This window comes from Pistacia vera, unplaced genomic scaffold (assembly GCF_008641045.1).
Source record: "Pistacia vera cultivar Batoury unplaced genomic scaffold, PisVer_v2 Contig94, whole genome shotgun sequence".
NCBI lineage: Eukaryota > Viridiplantae > Streptophyta > Magnoliopsida > Sapindales > Anacardiaceae > Pistacia > Pistacia vera.
In genome coordinates, this window is record NW_022196823.1 from 308,527 (window position 1) to 322,176 (window position 13,650).

The following is a 13,650-nucleotide window of genomic DNA, read 5'->3' on the forward strand; positions in this document are numbered from 1 at the left end:
ACATCCAATTATTTAAACAAATATGATGTTAAAACAATTTAAGCAACACGCTCAATGCGCGGGCCTTTCAACTGGTTAAAGAATAAAAGGAATACACACTTTAATTGCCATTGGTGGCCATTTATTTGCCTTATGGTTGGGTGCCGTTAGGATTGGAAGCTGAGTTTTTTTTCCTTCTTCTTCTAAGCTTGTAATTTTAAGTTTCTTCAAAGCGAAAAATCCATTTATAATAGTGAATGTAGGTTCACGTATTTGTGGACTTTAAATTCACTGGTGTTCATTATTATATTTTGTGTCTGTTGAGCAATCTCAAATTCAACAATTTCAAATTCTCGATTAACTTGTGGTTTTTGGTAGCCTAAGGTTTGCATAGGAACCATTTTCCAATTGATTACTTGGTGTGTAATTCATATAACAGCTAAGAATACTCGCTTCTTTATTCTACTCTCTTCGAATTCATACGCGCTTGAGTAAGGTATGACCGTATGAGCCTTGGGATTTACAATTAATATATGAGCCTCTGGATTTATATTATAGTTAATGATCACACAACCCTTCATTTAATGAGTCTTTCAACCCTTAAATTTAATTAAATAAATTAGAGACCATAAGATAGTGTCAAAAAATTGAATCACTATTCTAACCCAAAATAATTTCACCAACCAACCCTAAGGGGTTGACCTGGCGGTCAAAATATTTGCTCCCTTCATTGACATCTTGGGTTCGAACCTTGGGGCTATCTACCACAAATCTAATTTATGGCTTACTTGAAATATTGGGTTTGTAGGATATTCAATGAACCTCAGAGATTAATTGAAGTACGCGTAAGTTGATTCAAACACCTTGTTGATAAAAAGGTAAAATAAGGGTAACACTACACTGACAAACACTTCTAATTTTTTCTCACAAACGTCATGTGTCGGCTGGCAATTGGTCAACTCGCATGGGTCTTGCCTGTCCAATAATGGGTCAAGCCTGACCAAGTCCATTGCAAGTTACCACATAGGGTTAGTGAGAGATGTTAGTGAGGCTAGTATTATCCATAAAATAATAATTTCTCCAACTTACAAAAAAGAATTTTAAGAGTTTTTCACACGTATAAGAATCATTCCCATCGGATTATCAATTTATCATTATTAGAGTAGAAATGAAACATAATGACTATGAAACTTTCACAAAACACCATTCAAAATTTCATGGCATTAAATAATTTATTCATTCTTCTAAGAAAATTGACCAACTTATTGAACATTCACTGCAAACACCATCCGAACATGGTTGTCTTGACCATCCCACCATGTTATTGAGCCAAAATTGTACCCGCTATCAGGGTCCTTGCTTTTAAATGAAACCTTGAAAGAAACCTTCTTTTTATTCTCAGAAAACTCAATCTTCTTAGGATAAACATTCACTGCTAACCCTGAGGGAGCTTGAACATTGGCGGCGTACGTGGCATTCACCGAGCCGACATTTGTCACTGTTCTTTTCACAATTGTGGCAACTTTATGGCGATCAAGCTTGCTTATGGAGATTGAAGGATAGTTTATGTTGGAGATGAGCTTGTGACTGGAGTTCTTTGAACAGTTGAAGTTGGTGTTTGACATTGCTTTGATGATTTTGTTAGAGTAACCGTAATAACAAAGGAATCTGAGGTAATCTTTTGTTGTTGTTTCGAATACAAATCCTGGATTTAGAGCATTATGTGGGCTAATTTCTCCAGCCCCCATCTCATGTGGATTCGCATAGTAGCCTGAGTCGTTTTTCAATGGTTTTCCAATGTTATCATACACACTTGCTGCAAATTTGAAACAAAATAATGTAATTATCTTATTGTATATTCGCAAAACAAAATAATTATAGTTAGTAATTGACAATAAATCTTTAAAAAATTAACTATCTATTTGACATAGACCTTTATATATATACAGTAGAAACTCTCTATAGTGATATTTTATATAAGAATAACCTTTATGTAGTTATAAAAAATTATGGTCTCAAATAATTCGGCCAATAATAGATAAGAATAAATTTTATATTATAATAAATTATAAGTTTTCTAGGTCATGTCTTAAGGAACTTGCCTCCACATAATAATAATTATCTATATATTATAAAAAAAAAAAAAAATATGCTAACATTAAAGGTTTAAGATGAAGTAAAATATTTATCTAAAGTTGTTTAAGATAATGATTTATGTTTTAGAGTTCTTCCCACATCTTTAAACCTGTGGAGACGTAATAACTCGCCAGTATAGACACATTCTTGTTGAAGTCAAAATATTCTAGATTCTCAAACATGTTTAGAGCTTCTTGGCAATGAATTATGTCAATCTCTTTTATTAATGTCTATACCTTAGAATTGACACGCTTCATTAATTGATTATTAATGGTGCATACTTTACCTCTATGCCACTTACACTAAGGATACCTAAGTTAAAACAATATTTTTTGTAACTACACCTCTATTAGATTATAACCTTTTTATAATAATAAAATTTATTTAATCCCACCATTATGACTATAGAGAGGTTCTACTTTGTATATATATTGATTCTATGAAAGTTTGTTTACATAATCAAGTATTTTTGACAAAAACCAATTTGTGTGTCTATATATATATATATAATTTCATTTTAACAAGATAATTGTGCATGGTATGTTTGAATTAATCATTCTCTTTGTATTTTAATAGTGTGTTTGATTCAGAGAATGTTGTACTACTAGGATGTTGTATTATTGAGAAGATAGATTACCTTGAATATTATTGAGAATATTTAAGGAAATGTGTTTGGTTGGTTGGAATAAATTGGTGAGCATGTTATATCAATATGTTTGGTTGGGAGCTATAAATTGGTGGATATGTTATATAAATTACTAAATTGTCTTTCTTTTTAAATATTAATATATTATTATTATTGTTTGAATAATTTTTTTAACCCCCTAGATTTCAGATTTAGTTAAAACACCATAGTAACAAAAAAGTTTAAAACTTAACAAAAACACCCCCATCCACCCCAAGTCACTGCCCGTGCTGGCGCCAGTGGACATCTGGACGTGAAAGGCTAGATATATAGCCATGAAATGATGGCCGTTGGCGCTGGTGGCCAGATCCAACCACCACCCTTGGGTAATTATATTAAGTTTAGGGGTATTTATGTCCTAAAAACTTTGTATATAAGGATAAATAGTCAATTAGTATTTTTGTAAATTGTTTTTCAACCAAGGGCATTATTGTGCAAATTTTTTATTAATAAAGGGTAAAATTATAACAAAAATAAGATTACCAAGTAATCTTAAAATATCTGGAGGTAATCACATTACCTTATCAACAGTAATTATTATTAGTTTTGAAAGATTACCAGAATCTTATTTATTTGACAACCAAACGTAGTAATTAAGTAATATAAAATGACATTACCCCAGTAATCCCCTGTTACCCCCAACCAAACACACCCTAAGCGTTTCTCAAGCTAATAATTTACCTTATATTTTTGACTCAATTTTATCTTCTGAATTTCTACTGTAACTCCTCCAATTTTATCTAGATCTTGCAAGCATATTTTTCATACCATTTCTTCACCGTTTATTTCTTTAAGTCTATATAAATATGATGGCACAACTTCTTATAAAGATACATATATGATAATCCTATTTTTATTATGAGTACCAAAACTTATATTATATGTACCTGTTGTCATAAGAGCTGATTTGATCATGGAAGAAGTCCAAGTAGGATGTACTGATTTGATGAATGCAGCAGCTCCAGAGACATGTGGGCAAGACATTGATGTTCCAGACATAAAACCATAATCAGCTGGCTTCTCTCCAAACGGAACTATTGCAGCTAAAATGGCAACTCCGGGTGCGGTTACATCAGGCTGATCACATAAATGTTAAACCTTGAAGATATATATAAAGTGATATATTTAATTCTTCAGCTGATGGCTTGATCTTTTTAAAGTGTTTACCAAGTTTCTTGCACTAGCTAAACATTGCTAAAACACAAAATTTTGTCTAGTCTTTTGGAAATAAAAAATTTGAGCAATTTTTTTTTTTTTTTTTTTAACCAGACGAAGGTTCACGAGACAGGATAAAACCTTGAGGATATTTCCTGTGAGAGGTCCTGGACCTCTTGATGAGAAAGATGCAACAATTGGTGCTGGCTTGTATCTTGGAACTTCAACTGTTGGAAGGATCGTTGCTGTCGGATTCCTGGATAAAGTTATAGAAAACTTAGCATTTATCTGTCTACATTAAGACCCATTAATGGCTAAAACAAAGTGTTTCACATGGCATTTACAAAAGCTGAAAAAGCAATATCAATAAGCCTACTTGGTGGAATTGATGTAGTTAATGATTTGAAATCCTTGAGAGTTGCCGACTATTACAAATGGAAATAGGCCTGTACTGAAAGGCACAGCTTTGTAAACCTCATCCACTAAAATGTACCCTTTGGCTTTGGCTAATATCATAGTTTCATATGAAACAGTTGAGTTACTGGTAATACAAACAACTATTCTGCCCGCTATTTTCTTTGGATCCAATGATCCTCCACTGCAACTCCTGCATATTATTAGTTTGAACAAAACTATCGTACATCAGTACTGAATTAAAATCTATATATGGAATCAGGGTCCTCTTCTGACCTGAGATCTTCTAAGGTCTAATAAGAGGACCAATTATTTAATACTCAAGAGTATTAAATCTGAACTCTACATTTAAGTTATATTATAAAAATACGTACCTTGCTTGAGAAAAAACGCTTAAGTTAGTAGCAATATCCTTTCCAAATGCAAGGGGATAAGTCTTTGAATGGGAGAGGTTTGATAAACTAATCCCAGATCCCTATCAACATTCCAGACATTAGATGCAAATTAATTTAAATGAATTTAATAATTTGATGAATATTAAAAAATGATCTTACTTGGAAAGCTTTCCCATTTCCGAGAAGCACAGTTGATACGAAAGTCCTGTCAATGGTAGAAGCACCAACAGTAGAAATCCATGGAGCTGTATTTATAGCAGTGGAAGGAAGAGGTCCAGAGTTTCCAGCAGAAGCGATTACCATTACTCCATTTTCTTCTGCGTGAAAGGCGCCAATAGCTACAGGATCTTGTAAGTACGGGGCTTCAATCCCAAGAGAGAGAGAAAGTATGTCTACTCCATCATGAATTGCATCATCAAACGCCTTCAAAATGTTTGAAGTTGAACAATCAGTTTGATTGCAGATGTTGTAGATTGCAAGCCGAGATGATGGTGAGCCACCCCTTGCTTTGCCTTTTGCTAAGCCATAATAGCTAGCATTGCCCACATGGGCACCGGCCGCAGTCGAAGCAGTGTGAGTCCCATGCCCAATATAATCCCTAGACGAACCAGTAGCATTCTGGTTGGTATTATCGTAGTATCTTGCACCAATCAACTTCCTACATTACAAGATCGTATAATCTAATTAATCTCTCAGGTATTAATGCTTGTTTATTCGTCAATATGATTGTTGAAATAAAGAGAGCTTTGAGGAATCATATAATTGTATATTTCTGCGTGTCTCAAATATACAAAGAAGGCCTCTATATATAGTGGAGAATGTCAAAGTTAATAAGTAAATACAATATATAGAAAGATTCTAACCATGCATAATTACGGGAAAAATCAAATATTCTAGGGATATTATAAGATACTAATGTATATATACTAACAATATTCTAGGGATATTATAAGATACTAATATATACTAACATCTCCCCTCAAACTCTTGGTGGCGAAGTCAACTGGAGTTTTTGCCACCAAGAGTTTGGAAACAAGATCACCAAGTCGACTAGGTGGATGGGATTTCATGAAAATATCAGCAAGATTATCTTCAGAAGAAACTGAATGTAATTGGAGGACACCCTGCTGAAGATGATGGCGGATGAAGTGACAATCAATCTCAATATGTTTAGTACGCTCATGAAACACATCATTATGTGCAATTTGGATGGCACTATGATTATCACAGTGAGGAGAACTTATTGATTGAGGAACACCCATATCTTTTAGAAGCCAACGTAACCACAAAAGTTCAGATGTCGTATCAGCAAGAGCACGATACTCAGCCTCAGTGCTAGAACGGGCAACAACAGACTGTTTCTTACTACGCCAGAAAATCAAAGAAGTACCAAGTAAGAAACAATAACCAGTGGTGGAGCAACGATTAGTAGGATCACCAGCCCAATCTGCATCAGAATAGGCCTATAGCTCCAGAGAAGAGTGGGATGAGAAGTGCAAACCATGAAACATAGTACCCTTGATGTAGCGTAGAATTCGAAGAACCGCAGCAAAATGGGTAGATCGAGGTGCACTCATAAACTGACTGACCAGATGAACAACATATGAAATGTCAGGCCTGGTGACAGTAAGATAAATGAGACTGCCAACTAACTGTCGATAAAGAGTTACATCTGCAAGTGGAGAACCGTCAGTGGCCAGAAGCTTAGTATTATACTCAAGTGGACTCGTGGCTATCTTGCTGTCTGTCAACCCAGCTTTGGAAAGTAAATCAGAGGCATATTTTGCTTGAGTGAGATAATAACCATCCTAATTTGAAGTAACTTCAAGGCCTTGGAAGTAGTTAAGATGTCCCAAATCCTTCATCTCAAAATTCTGACTAAGAAAAGTTTGAAGATTTCGAATACCAGCAATATCATCACCAGTAATAATCATATCATCTACATAGAGAAGAAGAAGGATAGTACCTGCCCCAGTAGTGCGAAGAAAGAGTGCAGAATCATATGGGCTAGAAAGAAAGCCGTGTTAAGAAACCACTGACTAAAATTTCTCAAACCAAGCTCGAGGAGCCTGTTTGAGCCCATAAAGTGTGCGATGAAGACGACAAACTTTATTTGGAGGATGCTCATAGCCAGGTGGAGGCTGCATGTAAACTTCTTCAGTAACCCAAGTATGTGTTTTGACAAGAGCATTCAATTCATCAGACATAGCTTGCTGCCAAAAAGGGTCAGTATGAGCCTCACGATAATTGTAAGGTTCGTGGAGGGTGGCAAGGACAGAGAAACAGTGATAATCACGAAGATGAGTAGGAGGAACACTTACCCGACTGGAACGACGAGGTTCAGGGAGTGGAGAAGATGAAGGAATGGGTGGTGTGGCAGGTGGTCCATCAAACGCATCAATTGGATTGGGTGCAACAATGGAAGAACTATCTAAGGAGCTTGGAATCTCTGCAGAAGAGTCAGAAAATAGAGCAATAGAGGGATCAGTGAATATGAGTGAGTGGTTAGAGGAGGAAGGGGAGAACGTGGATATGCTAGTAAATGGTTTGTGTTCCCAAAACTCCACATGACGAGAGACTCGAAGACGTTTGAAGATAGGATCATAACAATGATAACCCTTTTGAGTTAAGCCATAACCAAGAAAACAGCATAACTGAGAACGGGGTTCAAGTTTGGTCCGTTCATGAGGAGGAAGAGTAACAAAACAGGCACAACCAAAGACACGAAGAAATGAATAGTTAGGAACCATACCATAGAGAAGCTCATAAGGAGATTTGTTGTAAAGTATAGGTAAGGGTACCTAATTGATTGTGTACACAGCAGTAAGAGCAGCTTCACCCCAAAACTTTTCAGGTAAAGAAGCAGAAAGTAAAAGAGCTCTTACAGTATCAAGGATATGACGATATTTTCGTTCGACACGACCATTTTGTTGAGAGGTATAGGGACAAGAATGATGTGACAGTGAGCCTTGTTGATTCAGGAACTCAAGGAGAGTTTTGTCATTGTATTCCATGGCATTATCTGAACAAAAAACTTTAATGGTACGAGAAAATTGAGTTTGTACCATTTTGTGAAAAGTTTGGTAAACACGAACAAGCTCAAATCGATGCTGTAACAATTACAACCATATATAACGAGAATAATCATCAACAAAGATAACAAAATAACGAGATCCCCCCTCAGTAGGAGTGGGTGCAGGACCCCAAATATCAGAGTGAATCAAATCAAAAGGTGCAGTCGAAAAAGAGTCACTTATATTAAAAGGTAAATGAGTTTGTTTGCCAAGTTGACAGGAAACACAATCAAAAGACTCAAAACCTATAGAACCTAGGTGACCTTAGGAGGCGAAAAGACGAACATGAGGTAAAGAGGCATGACCCAACCGAGAATGCCATAATTGGGAAGAGATGGAATGAGCAACAATGGAGTGAGACAGATGGGATGAAAGCTGCAAAGAAGCGAGCTCGAACAGACATCTAATCTTACGGCCTGTCCCAATGAGTTGACTCGTCTATGGATCCTGCACATCAACACCAGCATTAGAAAAGGTAAGTTGAAGACCTAATTCACAAAGTTGACTAACTAAAAGAAGATTTAAGGATAACTTGGGAACAAGATAGGTGTTGTCAACAGATAAGGTAGGGGAGAAAATGGACCCAATGTGACTAACAGACAAATGAGAACCATCAACAGTATATATGATAGGATTAGGTGACAAAGTAGATTTTTGTGAAAAAATGGTGGAATCAGAGGTCATGTGATTACAACATGCAGAATCAAAAAACCAAAGAGATGTACCTGAGGTAATAGACAAAGCACTAGAAGACCGGGATAAAACCTGATGAATTAATGCCTCAATGTCAGTAACAGTGAGAGTAGTGGACACTAAAGAAGGCTCAACAGTAGACTCAAAAGCAGAAGGAGCAGTTGGAGCCATGACAGCAGCTTGCAACAAGGGGGCCCGAGACTGATTTTTGTTTTGCAATTTTCGACATTCCATAACAGAGTGACTTGGACGTTTGCAGTATTTGCAGAAGACAGTCTTTGAGGATTGAGAAGGGAAACGACTCGAGGCTGGAGAAGATCCAAAGGTACTCTTAGGGATGGCAACAACAACTGAATCTGGAGTTTGCATCTTCATGGTTGAATGACGATTTTCTTCGGAAATAAGTTCAGTAACTGTAGCCTCAAGAGTGGGAAGAGGTGTGCGATGCAAAAGAGAGGCCTGAGTAGATTCAAAATCCTCACGAAGTGCCATCATAAAATCCATAAACTTACGACGATCATGGTAGGTTGCAAACAACGCAATGTCATCAGAACATTTGAGTTGAGGATCTACAACAGACAACTGTTCCCAAAGATTATTAACTTGAGAATAAAAATCAGCAATGGACTGACCTGATTCCTGATGCATCTGATAAAGCTTAGTCTCAAGCTGGAACTGCAACGAAGCATCATGAGTGTAGTTGTATCGTTTAGCAAGAAAATCCCAAGCAGCCTTAGCATTACCAAGCTTGGGAAGCAGGCTATTGATGGATGGAACAAAAGTATTGATAAACCAAGACAATATTTTATAATGAATACTATGCCAATCTTCAAGCCGACATGCAAACTTATCAAGACTCTCACCATCTTGTTGCTTGGGAGCAAGAATATCACCAGAAACATAACGCCATAATTTTCGTCCTCTAAGAAATACTTCCATATTTTGAGCCCACATATTATAATTTGAGCCATTTAAAATGGTATCAATAGGCCGAACAATGGTATCAAGGGTGGGAGAGGAGTGAGACATACTTTTTTTTTTTTGGTCAATGGTCAACGAGTCAACAAGTCAACGAGTCAACGATCAACAAGTCAACAAGTGGACTTGGGCTGGACTTTGAACCAAATGGGCTGATTTATAAAAGAAAGACAAATGGGTTGGAAAGGAAGGCTTACTTGGATTGGGCTTGAAGTTGGCTGTAATAGGCTTGAAGTTGTTTGCTAGAGATATGTGGCGCATACAGAGTATTCAGGAGGCGCGTGGGGCCGTGCGGAAGTGGATCGGGAAAATCTTGACACAGAAACACCGATAAAATTTTCAAGACTCCGTTTATGATCAGATTTGATAAAAAAAAAAGGGAGCAAAATCGGATGTAAAACCATGAAAATCCCACAGTCAGTGTAAGGAAAGCCAAGGTTGGTGCGGAAGGAAATATCAATGAAACGGCTTGCACAGACAGGAAGATTAGACTAGTGGCTCTGATACCATGTTGAAATAAAGAGAGCTTTGAGGAATCATATGATTGTATATTTCTGTGTGTCTCAACAATACAAAGGAGGCCTCTATATATAGTGGAGAAGGTCAAAGTTAATAAGGAAATACAATATATGGAAAGATTCTAACCTCACATAATTACAGGAAAAATCAAATATTCTAGGGATATTATAAGATACTAATGTATATATACTAACAATATTCTAGGGATATTATAAGATACTAATATATACTAACAATGATGTTGATTATAAGGAAGTTATATACTCTTTCTATTATCTTAGAATTAATATAATATTGACAATAAGTAATCACATCACTTGCAATACAAAGTTAATATTCCAATTTTATATGTATAGTATTATTGCCCCTGCTTGTTTCACTTTTTTGAATCATTTTTCTATTATCTTATTTGAATTAAAAAACAGAATATGTGTTTGTTTACTTATTGGTATCATTATTCTGAAAATTAATCCGAATCAAATAAGATTTTTTTCTATTGAAAATGAAAAGAGTGGGGACTTGTTTTCTATTAAACTCAAAACACCCCCTATTTTAACCCCATATATTTGTTAATTTACTAAACACCCCCCACAATAAAAGTTTAAAAATTAACTAAAACACCCCAACTAGCAATGATCTGGCTTGAAACAGCAAGATCTATCTGGTTGTTGACGACGACCAGATTTTGGCCGTTAACAACAGCTAGGGATCTAACCGTCAACGACAGCCATATTGTCGTTGACAATGGCTTCATTTTTGGGGGGTGTTTTTGTTAATTTTTAAAGTTTTATTATGAGGGTGTATTTGTTAATTTTTTTAGTTTTATTGTGGAAAATGTTTAGTTAAATTAACAAATGTAAGAGATTAAAATAATCTAACTGTTTTTAGAAAATGTTTTAGAAAAATGTACCAAACAACTATTCAACATGTTATCCAACTCTGATATAATTTTCAAATATTATATCAAATACATTCTCAGAATCCTATCATATTTTATTTAATCCAACTCAACCTAAAATAGTTTTTCATAAGATCATATTTCAAATAATCTTCCAAACAGGTCCATTAATTATATAAAAAGAAAATTATTTATTTATTTTGTGGAATAACAAATGTGTCTCGAACTATTTCATGTCTCTATTCTCTATAATTTAGTGAAAACTATTTCTTAAAATTGAGAGAATTAATTCTAAATTTAGTACAAATTAGAAATGGTTCCAAATTCAGCAACGATGGATGTATATATAATTATATAAAAAGAAAATTAAATGTAGTAGAGAAAGAAACATAATCACCTATTACAATTGGATTTGTTGAAATCAGGTGATTCCATGCAAACACCTTTCCACCTTGAAGGAATTTTACCAAAACCTTTGTCATTGAAACTCGGAGACTCAGGCCATACTCCTGGATGTATGTACGTACTAAGGATATCACTAATATATTAAGGTTTAATTATTAATTAATAAGTTTGAGCTTCAGTTACATGATATATATAGGCATCTTTTTAATTTAAAATTATGCTATATTAATAGCACACAATAGCATTTTCTTTTTTTTTTTTGGGTTCCTCCTTAATTTAATGTGCACAGAAATATGATGTTTTATTTTATAGATTATAATCTAAATTATAAATACAAAATTTTAATGATTAAAGTACTTTCAACAACTCATAATAAAATAAGAAAGTAGATTTTTTTTTTTTTTTTTTGGGTTTTTACCTGTGTCTATAACTCCAATTATGACATCACTGGATGGCTTATGATTTTTGTGATGGGACCAAGTGCTTCTGCTTTTTTTTTTTTTTTGGCTCCTTCTGCTTCTAAGAAATCCCAAGAACGAGTTGTGTGCAGTTGAAGAAGCGAATTGGGAAAGACAGAAACAACTCCTTCATGGCCTGCTTTCACAAAACTGATACTATAAATTCCTTTCATTTGATTCTTTTTCTTTTTAAAAATTACCTATGTAATGTTTATTTATATTACATACAAAGCTTTTCTTAATGGAATTACCAGATAGTGCAAGAGCTTCTTTCTCTGCGAGCATCGCTGCGAATCCCTTGAAAGCATGCTTGTAATGGTGGATTAGAGATATTCTCTCACTCTCTTCACTGCATAGAGAGTAAAAAATAGCATCTAAATTTACACAAAATTCAAATTAATAATACAATCATGATCAAGATGGTCAAAATTTAATTAATTAACCTTGGAATAATGGTAGATAATAATTGCAAATGAGCCAACTCCGTATCTTCAACATCTCCATTTTCAGTCTTTGATGAACTTCCCATGTAAACAATATAAGGCTGCCAAAGATGACTTTCAATAAAATTCTCGACAATTTTGACGCCAAGAATTAACTTATAAAAACTATAGAGATCTTTCTTTATATATGTAAAGTACATCCAATTATATAAAGATCCAATTGATATTAATTTTTCTTCAATCTAATTAATTAATATCAAAATGATGGGTGCTGAAAACCTACCTTGGGAGTTTGATTTGATGAAGTAGAAGCAATGACAATAAGCAAATGCAGGCAGATAAAAGGGAGGAGTTGCAGCAAAGAAGCCATGGACGACTATTATTGAAGTATTGGTTTAGCATTCGAGAGGGGGATATAATACATGTGGAAGGAAGAAGTGGATTATTGGATTGTACTCATCTTTTCAAACTTCCAACTTGTCAATGAGGAAAATTTTTGATAAAAGACAATTGGCTGCGTTTGTTTAAGTTTTCATAATAGTATTCTATAATATAATGCTATTTAATAAAAAATGATAGGATTTGAAAATGTGTTTTGGAAAATATTTTCTGAAAATATTTAGATTAATTTTAATCCCCTACATTTGTTAATTTAACTAAACACCCCACACAATAAAAGTTTATAAATTAACAAAAAATCCCTCACCCACCCAACTATTGTTAGTAGCCGACCACCCTCGGACAGTGGTCGGAACCTGCTAGAATAGCGCACGATCTGCTGGATCTGGCTGATTGTGCACTGATCTAGAAAAACAACTAGATCTATAACCAAAGATCTGGTTGTTGTTGACGGCCAAGATTCGGCCGTCATTTGGCCATCAACGATGGCCAAGATATGGCCATCATTAACGACCAGATCTGGCCAACGACTAGATCTTTGGCTGTAGATCTGGTCGTTTTCGGCTAGATCCATGGTGAATCTTGCTAGAAATGGCCATATCGGTGCACGATCGACCAGATCCAACTAGTTGTGCGTCATTTCGATGAATTTCGGCCATCATCCGACGGTGATGGCCGGCTGTCGGCAATATTTGGGTAGGTGGGGTTGTTTTTGTTAATTTATAAAATTTTATTGAGAAAAGTAATTTTTAAATATTTTGAGTTGAATAGAATATGATTGAATTTTGAGTTGAATAGAAAAATAATTATTTCATTGGATTTGATAAGATAGTAGGATATGATAGTGTTTAAAAATTTATACAAACGTAGCCAAAAGTATTAATAAGGATTTCTTTTATAAGCAAACAATATATTCTCATCTAAGGTTTAGCAAAATCTCAAACTGATACCCTTGGTTGCATTTCTTCGAGATTCCTACCCTTAAAATAATATTGTTTCTTTTATTTTAACAGATTTTT

The 13,650-nt window shown here is 34.9% G+C and overlaps 1 pseudogene; it reads right to left on the reverse strand.

The window, feature by feature from the left end:
- Nucleotides 1-1,241: 1,241 nt before the first annotated feature.
- Nucleotides 1,242-12,602, reverse strand: LOC116120589 (annotated as a pseudogene).
- Between the last annotated feature and the right edge of the window lie 1,048 nt (nt 12,603-13,650).